This window comes from Mus pahari, chromosome 6, assembly GCF_900095145.1.
Source record: "Mus pahari chromosome 6, PAHARI_EIJ_v1.1, whole genome shotgun sequence".
Lineage (NCBI taxonomy): Eukaryota > Metazoa > Chordata > Mammalia > Rodentia > Muridae > Mus > Mus pahari.
In genome coordinates, this window is record NC_034595.1 from 101,892,970 (window position 1) to 101,904,177 (window position 11,208).

At 48.7% G+C, this 11,208-nt stretch overlaps 1 non-coding gene across 1 annotated transcript; it reads left to right on the plus strand.

The window, feature by feature from the left end:
* Positions 1-6,945: 6,945 nt before the first annotated feature.
* On the plus strand, positions 6,946-7,105 carry LOC115064293. The gene has a single exon (XR_003844135.1). It is a non-coding gene; the product is annotated as a U1 spliceosomal RNA (small nuclear RNA).
* Positions 7,106-11,208: the final 4,103 nt, after the last annotated feature.

Below are 11,208 nucleotides of genomic sequence, written 5' to 3' on the forward strand. Positions count from 1 at the left end.
TCTCTCTCTCTCTCTCTCTCTCTCTCTCTCTGCATGTATTTATGTATGTCCGCCATATGCATGCCTAGGACCTGTAAGGTCAGAGGAGGGTGTGAAACCCCTTAAACCTGGAGTTCTAGACAGCTGTGAGTAATCATGGGTACTTGGAACTGAGGCCAGGTCCTCTGTAGAAGCAGCCCGTGTTCTCAGCTGCTCATCATCTCCCCGGCCCCCTCATTCCCACGTTAAAGGAAGCTCCTCCCAGGGTTGACAGGGATGCCTGTCCTCTCTAGGGCCCATCATGGGGATTCTCCACAGCGTTGATTCTGTCCACACCACAGTCCGAGGTTTTTCGTTACAATAAGCCTCACTCTTGAAGGGAATTTTGAAGCGCCCCTTAGCTTCCTTGAAGCGCTCCTTAGCTCCTTCCTTCCGCTGACCACTGCTGTTCTTGTTTATATCTCTGTGACAGAACCCCTGTCTCAGCTGCCTGCGTGCTGGGATTGCACAGGCCCCAACCAGCCGTCCCCAACGTCACTGTAAGGCACACAACAATGGGAAGGCACTGCAGCTCCTGATTTAAGCCAAAGGTTATTTCGGAAACTTGCCAGCTGCCACCTCCAACAGTGTATTCTAGAATGTCTGAACAAAGCAAAACACAAGGCTGTGAGGACCCAGGAGGATCTGAATTGAACGCCACCCAGTGAAGCAGTGGATTATGGTGTTAGACGATGTCCTGGAGCATTCTGGGTAATCCTCCCACACAGTTATGGATGAAGGAGAGCAGACTTAGTGTGAGACCCCGGCTGCCTCACGAGAACCACGAAGACCATTTGCAGTGGGGAGACAGCTAAGAGGTCTAACGGCTGGGATTTGAAAATGTCACAGCTGTAATGTTTTTAGCATAATTTGTAAAGGACGGACTGGCTGATGGTTCCTTCGACAGGGCTGAGCCAGTTCAGTTCTGCAGGGGGTGCTCCCCAACCCCAGTATTGTGCTGAGTGTGAACTTTCCCCTGGGGCTCTAGTCTTCCTCCCTTCCCTCTTTCTCCGATTCGTTTTTTTTTTTAAAAAAGATTTATTTATTTATTTATTTATTATATGTAAGTACACTGTAGCTGACTTCAGACACTCCAGAAAAGGGTATCAGATCTCGTTTCTGATGGTTGTGAGCCACCATATGGTTACTGGGATTTGAACTCATGACCTTCAGAAGAGCAGTCAGTGCTCTTACCCACTGAGCCATCTCACCAGCCCCGATTTGTTTTTTAAAAAATAAGTTCTATTCCTTTTAAATTAGTGTGTGTGTGTGTGTGTGAGTCCGGGGTCTGTGGAGGCCAGAAGAGGGGGTCAGATCCCCTTGAGCTAGAGTTACAGGTGGTTGTGAGCCACCGGATGTGGGTGCTGGGAACCAGGCTCCGATCTTCTGAAGAGCAGCCAGGACCCCTAACCACTGGGCCATCTCCCCAGCCCCCGCACTTTGTTCCAGGCAGGGTCTCACCAAATTGGTCTTCAACTCTCATCGTTCCTGAGGGTGACCTTCAGCTATGGCTCCTTCTCCCTCCACCTCCAGAGTGACAGTTGCCCGCTGAGCTACACACCAGCCTCTCTTTGGATTTCCTGCCACCTACGCAGAGGGTAGAGTTCTGCTTCACGTTCAGTAATTCCAGGTGCGTCCACACAGGTCCGCTGTGATTACATACGGCGCTGTAAATGTCTATGGATCCTGCATTCATGTGAGCCTTGACCAGGCTTCCCTGGCGTAATGTGGCTCCCTGGGTTTGGCACGCTCGCCCCAGAAAGCCCTGTTATCCACATCCATTGATTGCTGTTGGGCTTGCACATTTGGTGGCTTTTTGGCACTGGTACTGATAATTAATCTGGGGTCCCTGGGTTGGTAGCACTGGTGGTGGATTGGTGTCGGTAGGCATTAGGTTTAGGGTGTGGGTTAGCATGAGCGTTGGACTCGGGTTTGGCGCTGGGTTGATAGTGGTGTTGCATTTGGTTCCTGGTGTTGACATGACTTTGATATTTTAGTCCAAGCTGTGCTCAAGGTGAGGAAATTTGAAGAGTTTCTATGTTCCCTTACCTACCTTGTGGGAGTAGTAAGAGAGTGGAGGAGCAAACTCTATGGCTGGTGAGATGTCAGAAGTTAAGGGCACTTTCCAGCAAGCCTGACGGTCTGAGGGGTCTGAGGAAGGGCTGACTGTGCACGTCCATCCGGCAGACAAGCAGAGACTGCTGACGAAGCTGCTGCGGCCCTCTCCAGCTCCATCTCTGACTAGTTCAGCGCCCTGTGCCATGCTTCCTGGAAATGAAAACAGGAAGTGCCCTTACAGAGTAAAGGCCCAGATATCAGATACGCTTCTCAGAATTCCACAGGAGCTGGGGAAGTGCCCGCTTTGGCTACACAGAGGCCTTACCACAACTCAACCGGATGCCTAACGGGCAGAGCTTCCGGGTCTCCTGATAAGAACTCCACCCTGATGCGAAGCCGCTGACAGGGTGCCGTGTGTTTCCAGCAGGTCCCCAGGGCACTGCTCACCTCATCGCGAGAGCCCTGAGATGATGCTCCTGAAGTGATGAGCAGACCCGCAAGATACAACATGTGTGTGTGCTTCTTGTCTGCAGGAGCTGGAGAGAGATGGGTGTCCCTGGGAAGAGCTAGTGTCCAGCCTCAGGTCCGAAGGTCATCAGCTGGGTGGAAGAACCGTCTCTCTTGGACTTTTGATTGACTGGATGGCACCCTCTCTTCTCTATTTCATTCACCCTACAAGTTTATTTTAATGTTTTGAGTAGCATATATTAATTATACATAACAACAGTTTCATTATGACACTTTATATGTATTTGTAATGTATTTAAGTCATAGTCACATATCCCCTTACCCATTCCTGTCCTCTTTCTTGTCCCCGTGAGCCCCTCTGCTCTCTGCTATGTCTTTGTGTGTGCTGACTCAGCGGGTCCCTAGGAGCATGTAATGTTGTGCCCTGAATTCACGGGAAACCCAGAGAGGCACAAAAATTACAAAGTCCACTGAAACTCACAAAAGAGTCTTTTATTTTCAAGTTCAAACTCAGTTTGCCCACCGAGCACTTTCCGTGTGAATGCTGGCAAGGGACCCTGAGTCCAGAAAAACCTTGGGTTTATATACAGTATAGTTAGGGATAGTGTGAATATTTACAGAAAAGGGGAGCAGAGGGTGGAATTGTACTGAAGTGGGAGGGGGTTAGTGGGTGTCTGTTCATGGGCTAATTTTATGGCAGTTGTAACTCTGTGACCTGACCTCTGTTTACCTTTTACTTTTTCCATGGACTCCCTTGAGTTTGTTATTTCTCTAAGGTCTCAAGGACAGGCATGTGGAGTTCCCCCCCCCCCAACAGCAGGAGTGTTGAGTGCCCTTCTGATGCTGGGGGAGGGGCAGGGCAGATGGGAGCCTCTGGCAGGGAACGCAGAGGCAAACTGTCTGTACAACACTGAAGTCTCCCTAGTATCAGTAACTTGGGGGTTACAACAGTGCACCTGCTCAGGAGCCTCACCACCAACGTCTCTCCTGCCCTCAGTGCGTGTAAGTCCTCAGAGAGAAGTGGGGTACCATGAGTTCCCCCATTCCACAACAGAGTACTGGTTTAAAGTTAACCCCTGGTTGATATTTTCAAGATCCATCCATTTGCTTGCAAAATCCATGATGTCTTAGTAGCCGAATAGTACACCATTGTGTAGGTGAACCACATTTTCTGTATCCATTCTTCAACCGAAGGACATCTGGGTTGTGTCCAGTTTCTGGCTATTATGTGTAACTTTATTTTTTTTTTTCAGAACCTATTTTTAATGATGGTTCTTAAACACTTTAACCTCCCTTCTAGCCCATCACCCACCAGAGGTAGTGGGAAAGAAAGGACACAGGGGAAGTGGACTTGTTCAGAAAGGTTCTTTGGAGCAGCTCCTGTCTGTGTTGTCTGGAGATCAGCAGTTCAATTCCCAGGTCAGCAGCAGCAGCTAGATCTGCTCACAAACAGTTCATAGATACAATAGTCCAGCTCGGTAGCGTTGTGTATCGGTAGTTGATTAGTCTGCTCTAATCTCCCCTGCAGTGGCACACCTCACCACCTGCTCCTGATGCTCTAGATTCTCAAAGACACACACACACACACACACACACACACACACACACACACACAGCCTTCTATTTTAATATGCCTTAAACATTGCAATGGCCACTCCCAAACTTCCATGTTGCTAATGCTCCCCTCTGACACTCCTGAGTTATTACTTTCTAAAATCTATATTCCATCTTTGCTACCCTAGACCCAGCGGGGTGTATGTGTGTGCTGGGGCTGCTCTTCCCTGGCTGGTACTGTCTTCTGTAGCTCTCAAGGTTGCATCTTATTCCTTTCCTGGCATGGCGATTATTCTTCCTCCCCCGTGTTCCTTGTCTGGGAACCTAAAAGTCTGTCTCCCTGCCCAGCCCTTAGCTGCCGGTAACTTTATTTAACAATCAAAGCCAACTGAGGGTAGGGACTCCCAGAGTCTTACCTGTAGACATTCAGGTTCCCGTGTAATTTGGGGAGCTGAATTAACACAAGTAGCATTAGAACCAATCCACAACAAGAGTTGGGATAACAAACAGGAGTCAGCAGCGGTGGCAGCACCTAGCAGAGGCAGCCAGGTCTCAGCCTCAGCACCAGCAGGAGGGACCAGGGTCAGCAGGAACACCAGGAAACAAACGTTCTTGGCTGTGCCTCTCTCAGGGAAGCAAAGATCAGGGAAGACTCAAGACCCACAAATGTTGCACAGTGAGCTCTATAAGCAAGCCTAGCTCAGCCTCTGTCACTGTCTGTTGGGTCCTGTTTATACTCCCTCCAAACATCACTCGTCTTCCACGTGTCTTGCCTCAGCTGACATCACTCTGCCAATCAGCCTGAGTCTGGAGAAGCAGCAAGAAGCTGCCGCACACCACCAGGTTTTTGGTGTGTTTCTGTCTATGGAGTCCCGACAAATGCAGCTCAACTACGCAATGTAAGGCAGACCAATACATGCGTGTTGTTAACAAAGAATCCTTTATCACCCGCCCTTCCACATGCTTGCTTTAGCAGAACATCCTCTCTCCTGTGTCTGCTTCAGTGAAACCTTCCTTCATGTGTTTGTCCCAGCAAAACACCATCCAACTGACTTTCCAAAGAACCCTTAAATTTCCACTTCAATTACAAATAAAGCTGCTAATGAACATAGTTGAGCAACTGTCTTTGTGAGATGGTGGGCATCTTTTGGGTATATGCCCAGGAGTGGTATAGCTGGATCTTAAAGTAGAACTATTCCCACTTTTCTGAGAAACTGCCAAATGATTTCCAAAGTGTTTGTGCAAGTTTGCACTCCCATCAGCAATAGAGGAGTATCCCCTTGCTCCACATCCTCACCAGCATGTATCACTTGAGGTTTTGATCTCAGCCATTCTGACTGGTGTAAGATGGACTCTCAGGGTTGTTTTGATTTGCATTTCCCTGCCCAGTCCCCAAAGCACATGCATGGCATGTACTCACTTATAAGTGGATATCAGCCATAAAGTGCATGATACCCACGCTACATCCCATAGACCCAAAGAAGCTAAACGAGAAGAAGGGCCCGGTGAGGATGCTTGAATCTCACTTAGAAAGGAGAATAAGAGCCAGATGGAGGGAGGGGACTGGGTGGTAGAGGGGATGGGGGTGGGGGTGGGGATGGGGGTGTTCAGGATCAAGTTTAGGGAAGGACAGAAGGGATGGTCAGATAGCCAGGAGAAGGAATGGAAATCTGCAACTGACAGGGGTGGGGAGGTAGGGGACATCTTCAGGAAGAGACAGAGACCTGAGATTAGGGAGGCATCCAAGAATCAATGGGGTGACCTTAGTTGTGGCTCACAGCATTAGGGATATAGAACTGGAAGAGGGTACCTCTTATAGCCAGGCAGGAACCTCAATGGATCGGTCGGGACACCAACCTACCCACAAAACTTTTGACCCCAAATTTATCCTGTCTACAAGAAATGCAGGGACAAAGACGGGGCAGAGACTGAGGGAATGGCCAACCAATAACCGGTCCAATTTGAGACCCATCCCATGGGCAAGCACCAGTCCCTGACACTATCAATGACAGTCTAGGAAAGGCTCTCCTGAGAGGCTCCACCCAGCAGCTGGCTTAGACAGATGCAGAGAATCACAGCCAAACAGTGGGTGGAGCTTGGCGACTCATGAAAGGACAGGAGGAAGGATTGCAGCCTCTAAGGGGGTAGGAACTCCACAGGAAGACCAACAGAGTCAACTAACCTAGACCCTTGGGGCTCTCAGAGGCTGAACCACCAACCAAAGAGCATACATGCCCTGGACCTAGGCCTCCCTGCACATAGGTAGCAGATGTTCAGCTTGGGTTATGTGGGTCCTGAACAACTGGAAAGAAGGCTATCTCTAAAGCTGTCGCCTGTCTGGGCTAGGTTCTTCTAGCTGGGCTGCCCTGTCTGGCCTCAGTAGGAGAAGACGTGCCTAACCCTGCCAAAACTTGATATGTTGGGTGGGGGGATACCCAGGGGGACCCCCACCTTCTCACAGGAGAAGAGGAAGAGGGAGAGGGAGGGGAGAAGAATTGGAAGGGGGTGACAGGGAGGGGGCAGTGAGCAGAATGCAAAATGATAAGTAATAATAATAATAATAAGAAGAAGAAGAAGAAGAAGAAGGAGGATAAGCACTGTGGAAAAGTCCTCCACAGCGACACCTAGAGTCTAGTTTGGGCTGTGCACCAGGCTCTTGCCAAGGTGGTCAGCAGTTGGGTTTCACTATCAGCCCACTAGATTTTTCTTTAAACTGTTTTTCTGTGCTTTAATAACAAACACTGCATGCTGTACAAATTTAAGACTAAGTAATAAATAGCAGTAGTCAGAATTATTCTGGGGTGAACAGACTTAAAAGCGAATCACCCACACGTGTCTTTACTGTGTATGCCAGGCAAGCTTGGGACACACCATGACCACAAGGTGGTTTCCCAGGGTGAGACTCCTCCACTGCCCTCTGATGTGCTGACCCCCAAGATTCCCCCACACGTGGGAAATTAACTGCATAATCTGTGGTAGTGGGGGGCTGCGTTCACACACCCTCCTAAAGAAGATTTCTAAAAACCGAGCATAATAAAGATTTACAGTAGAGACTGGAGAGACGGTTCAGCTGTTGAGAGCGCTTGCTGCTTTTGCCGAGGGCATGGGTTCCGTTCCCAGCACTCACGTGGTCTCATAAATTCCAGGGCTGGAGAGGCGGCTTACTGACTACAAGCACTTGCTGCTCTGTCTGAAGGCTCACCTTCAGCAATCTCCCTCATGCTGGGACTCTTTAGTCCCTCATGTCATGGTGACCCCCAACCATAAAATTACTTTTGTGGCTATTTCACAACTGTAATTTTGATACTGTTATGAATCGTTACGTGAATATCTGTTTTTTTTTTTCCCCGAGAATCTTAGGTGGCTCCTGTGAAAGGGCTGTACAGTCCCCAAAAGGGGTCACAACCCACAGTTTGAGAAGTGCTGATCTATGTGGTGGCTTGAAGGTCTCTTAACGCTAGTTCCAGGGGATTTGATGCCCTCTTGTGGCCTGCCTGGGGACTGCATCAATGTGGTGCATAGACACATGTAGTCAAAATACCACAGCACTACTACTAAATAATAATGATGATTTAAAAAATATTTCCACTAGAACCACAGTCGAGAGTGCATAGTGCTCTTGCAGAGGAACCAAGCACCCGTGCTTGGTGGCTCACCTGTATCCAGCTCCAGGGGTCTGGCATCCTCTTCTGGCTACTGCACACGCTTGGTGTGCTTTCTACCCAAGTGCACACATACATGAAGACAGTAGCAAAAGCAATGAAAAACATATTTCAATATAAAAATCAGAAGACCTTCATTCTAGGATCCCAAAGTCTCAAGAATCACAAAACCAGAAAAGCCCAGTGTTCAGTCATGAGCACCCTATTTGTTTGGGGCATATTTGTACAGAGCATCTCTGATGATGGATGACACGTGGGTAACTCTCTGCTGAGATCTAGATGTGGGCTCTTCAACATGCAGAAACAGGTCTCTGGCTGTTAGGTTGTTGAATTAAATCATTAATTAATAACTCCCAGTGGCAGCTTCACCACCCGCCTCAACGATTCAAGTTCCCAAAAGAGACACCCCCCCCCACACACACACAGACTTTATATTTTGATATGCCTTAGCTCAATAGCTGGGCCACTGCCTAACCTCCATGCTGTTAATCCACCTTCCACCAATAATCCCGAGTTATTACTTATTGAACTCTATGTTCTCTCTTTGCTGCCCTGGACCCAGCTGGGCAGTCCTCTCTGGCCACACTCTCCCGGCTCCTTCATATGGTGGCTACGCTTCTCTGACCCAAGCCCCAGGAAATCCCCAAAACCCGACCTCTGTCTGTCCTTCCCAGCTATTGGCTGTTGGTATTCTTATTTACCAGTCAGAATTCATTGGGGACAGGTTCCCAGAAGCTACTGACAGACACTACATGCAGTTTTGGGGACCCAAATTAACATTAGAATACATGCAGCATTAGGCCACCTGGATCTTGCTTAAAGGTGTTCAGTTCCCCGGGGTCTCTGGATCCCCCTCCCCATTTACCCCTAATGTCACTTAGCGCGATGCTCAGATGTAAATATTTGACACCCACATACACCCACTCACTTCTACCACCTGGGTGTTGGAAATTTTTGTCAGGTGAGAAACTGGAAAGAACAAAAATTCCCTCCACCACAAGAGGGCAGTAGACACCACCGCTGTGCCGGTGGCTACCTGGGACCAGGGAGACTCCAGGATGAAGTGGCATTCAGGAGGCATTTGTCTCCCTGGGGACAAGAAGGGAGACTAATGAGATCACACTGTTGGCCTGTTGGCCAGGGTCTATACCCTTAGAGGTTAACTTGGTCTTAATTAGATGGCTGGATTCAGGAAGTTCCTAACCACGTGCAAGCAGCCCATCCGAAGAAAACATGGTCTTGGGCAGAGAATGAAAATTAGAGACTGCAATTTAAATAACTAAGACCACCGTAAAGCACGTACGGCACGTGGCTTTGTTTGATTTTTGAGAGAAGGTCATGTAACCCAGGCTAGCCGTGAACTCATTATGTAGACCAGCCTGATTTTGAACTCCTGATCCTCCAGCCTCCACCATGCAGGTGTATGTAGCCCTGGGGATGGAACCCACAGGCTGTTTCAAATCCAAGCTACATGTAGTTCATGTAGCCTGAAATCTCACCGTGTTCCAAGAAATTGCTAGAGCCAAGCCTGCTGGTATGTGCTTATAAGCCTAGCATTCCGGAGCTAAGGCAGGAGCATTGTTCCAAGTTTGACGCCAACCTGGTCTCTGCATTGAGCTCTAAGCTAGCCTGAACTATGTCTCCAGACCGTGTCTCAAAAACCCAGAAACAATGGTTAGATGAAGACTTCATTGGCGAGATGCTCACTGTGGAAAAATGATGGCCGGAGAGCTCCAGTTCAAGCTCAGAGCCAGCGTCAAAAGGCTGGGTGACCTACTGCGCAGACGCAATTCTAGCACGGGGAGATGGAGAACAGTTGGCTCCATGGTGCTGGATGGCCAGCCAGCCTAGCCAAAAAGAAATTTCATCTCAAGGAATCAACGTGGAGGGCAGAATGACACCCAAATTTGTTTGTCCTCTGTCCTCCACAGGCACCTGTGCGTATACATATACATGTAAACACATACATACAAACACACACACACACACACACACACACACACACACACACACACACACACACGATTTCTAGGAAGAGATTCCTGCTAGGAATAAAATGACCAAGCTGTTTGGTTGGAGCTTGGAGTCCACTGCTCGCCCCTGCGTGGCCTGGGAAGCCCCGTCTAATCTCCACCCAAACCCTCCCACACTGAAAAACAAAAGAAGGGCCCCAAGCCGGGCATGGTGGCGCATGCCTTTAGTCCCAGCACTCGGGAGGCAGAGGCAGGTGAATTTCTGAGTTCGAAGCCAGCCTGGTCTACAGAGTGAGTTCCAGGACAGCCAGGGCTATACAGAGAAACCCTGTCTCAGAAAAACCAAAAAAAAAAAAAAAAAAGGCCAAAAGCGCAGTTTCGCATTTCCTGCAGCTGACGCAACCGGCCAGCCCACCTGTGTAAAGTCCAGAGGCCCAGGTAATCCTTGACAGCCAGGGAAGCAGTTATTCCACTGCATTCCAACTTTGTGGGGTACAGACAGGTCTGGACAGCGGAGGAAGCACCCTACTTACTGCCATGTTAATCTAATTGCTTCTGAAAAAAATTTTTTTTAAGTTTTATTTTATGCGTCTCTTTGTGTGTGTGCATGTGCACTCATGTGCTGGTGCCCACGCAGGCCAGAAGAGGGCATCAGATCCCCCAGGAGCTAGAGTAACAGGCAGTGGGTGTGTTACTGTGTGGATGCTGGAAGCCAAACCCTGGTCCTCTACAACGGCAGCCAGTGCTTTTCAACTGCAGAGCCATCTCTCCAGTCCCTCAGATCTGAAATTCTTAAACTAGTGATTTTTTTGCAAATGAAACAGATTGGACAATACAAACTCTTGTCTCTCATTTGCAAGAGCTGTTTCCCAGTTTTAACAGTGTCAGATGATGGTTACCTTTGAATTAATGATTGACCAGCTATTGACTGTAACAGGCCTTGCATCCCTGAAGCCATCACTTTCTGATATGGTCTATTCTGAGCTTCCTGCCCTGTGGTCAACTCTGACTCACTTCTTCCCTGTCACTTCAAAGGGACTGAAAGGGGCGAGGCTCATCGCTCACACACAGTCAATACAGGGCTGGGGACAAGGCACAGCTCATTGCCTGTGTGCTGGTCTCACCTGTGCGAAGATCAGCACTGCATTAGAATCAGATGTGGTGGAGAACTGTAAGCCCAGCACAGTTGGAGGAGATGCTAAGATCACCCTCTGCTACACAGTAAGTTAGAGGCCAGCCTGGGCTACTGAGGACCTGAGTTTGATCCCCAGGACCCACACAGGAGGAGGGAACTAACTCCTGCAAATTGTCCCTTGGCTTTCACACTTTTACCATGACATGCTTGCACACATGAACACACACATACACAAACATACACACACAAACGCAAAAGCAGTGTAGTTTTAAAAAAATCTTGTCTTAAAACAAGAATATTGTCACTGTAGGCCTGATTTTAACACATTTCTTTACATGCA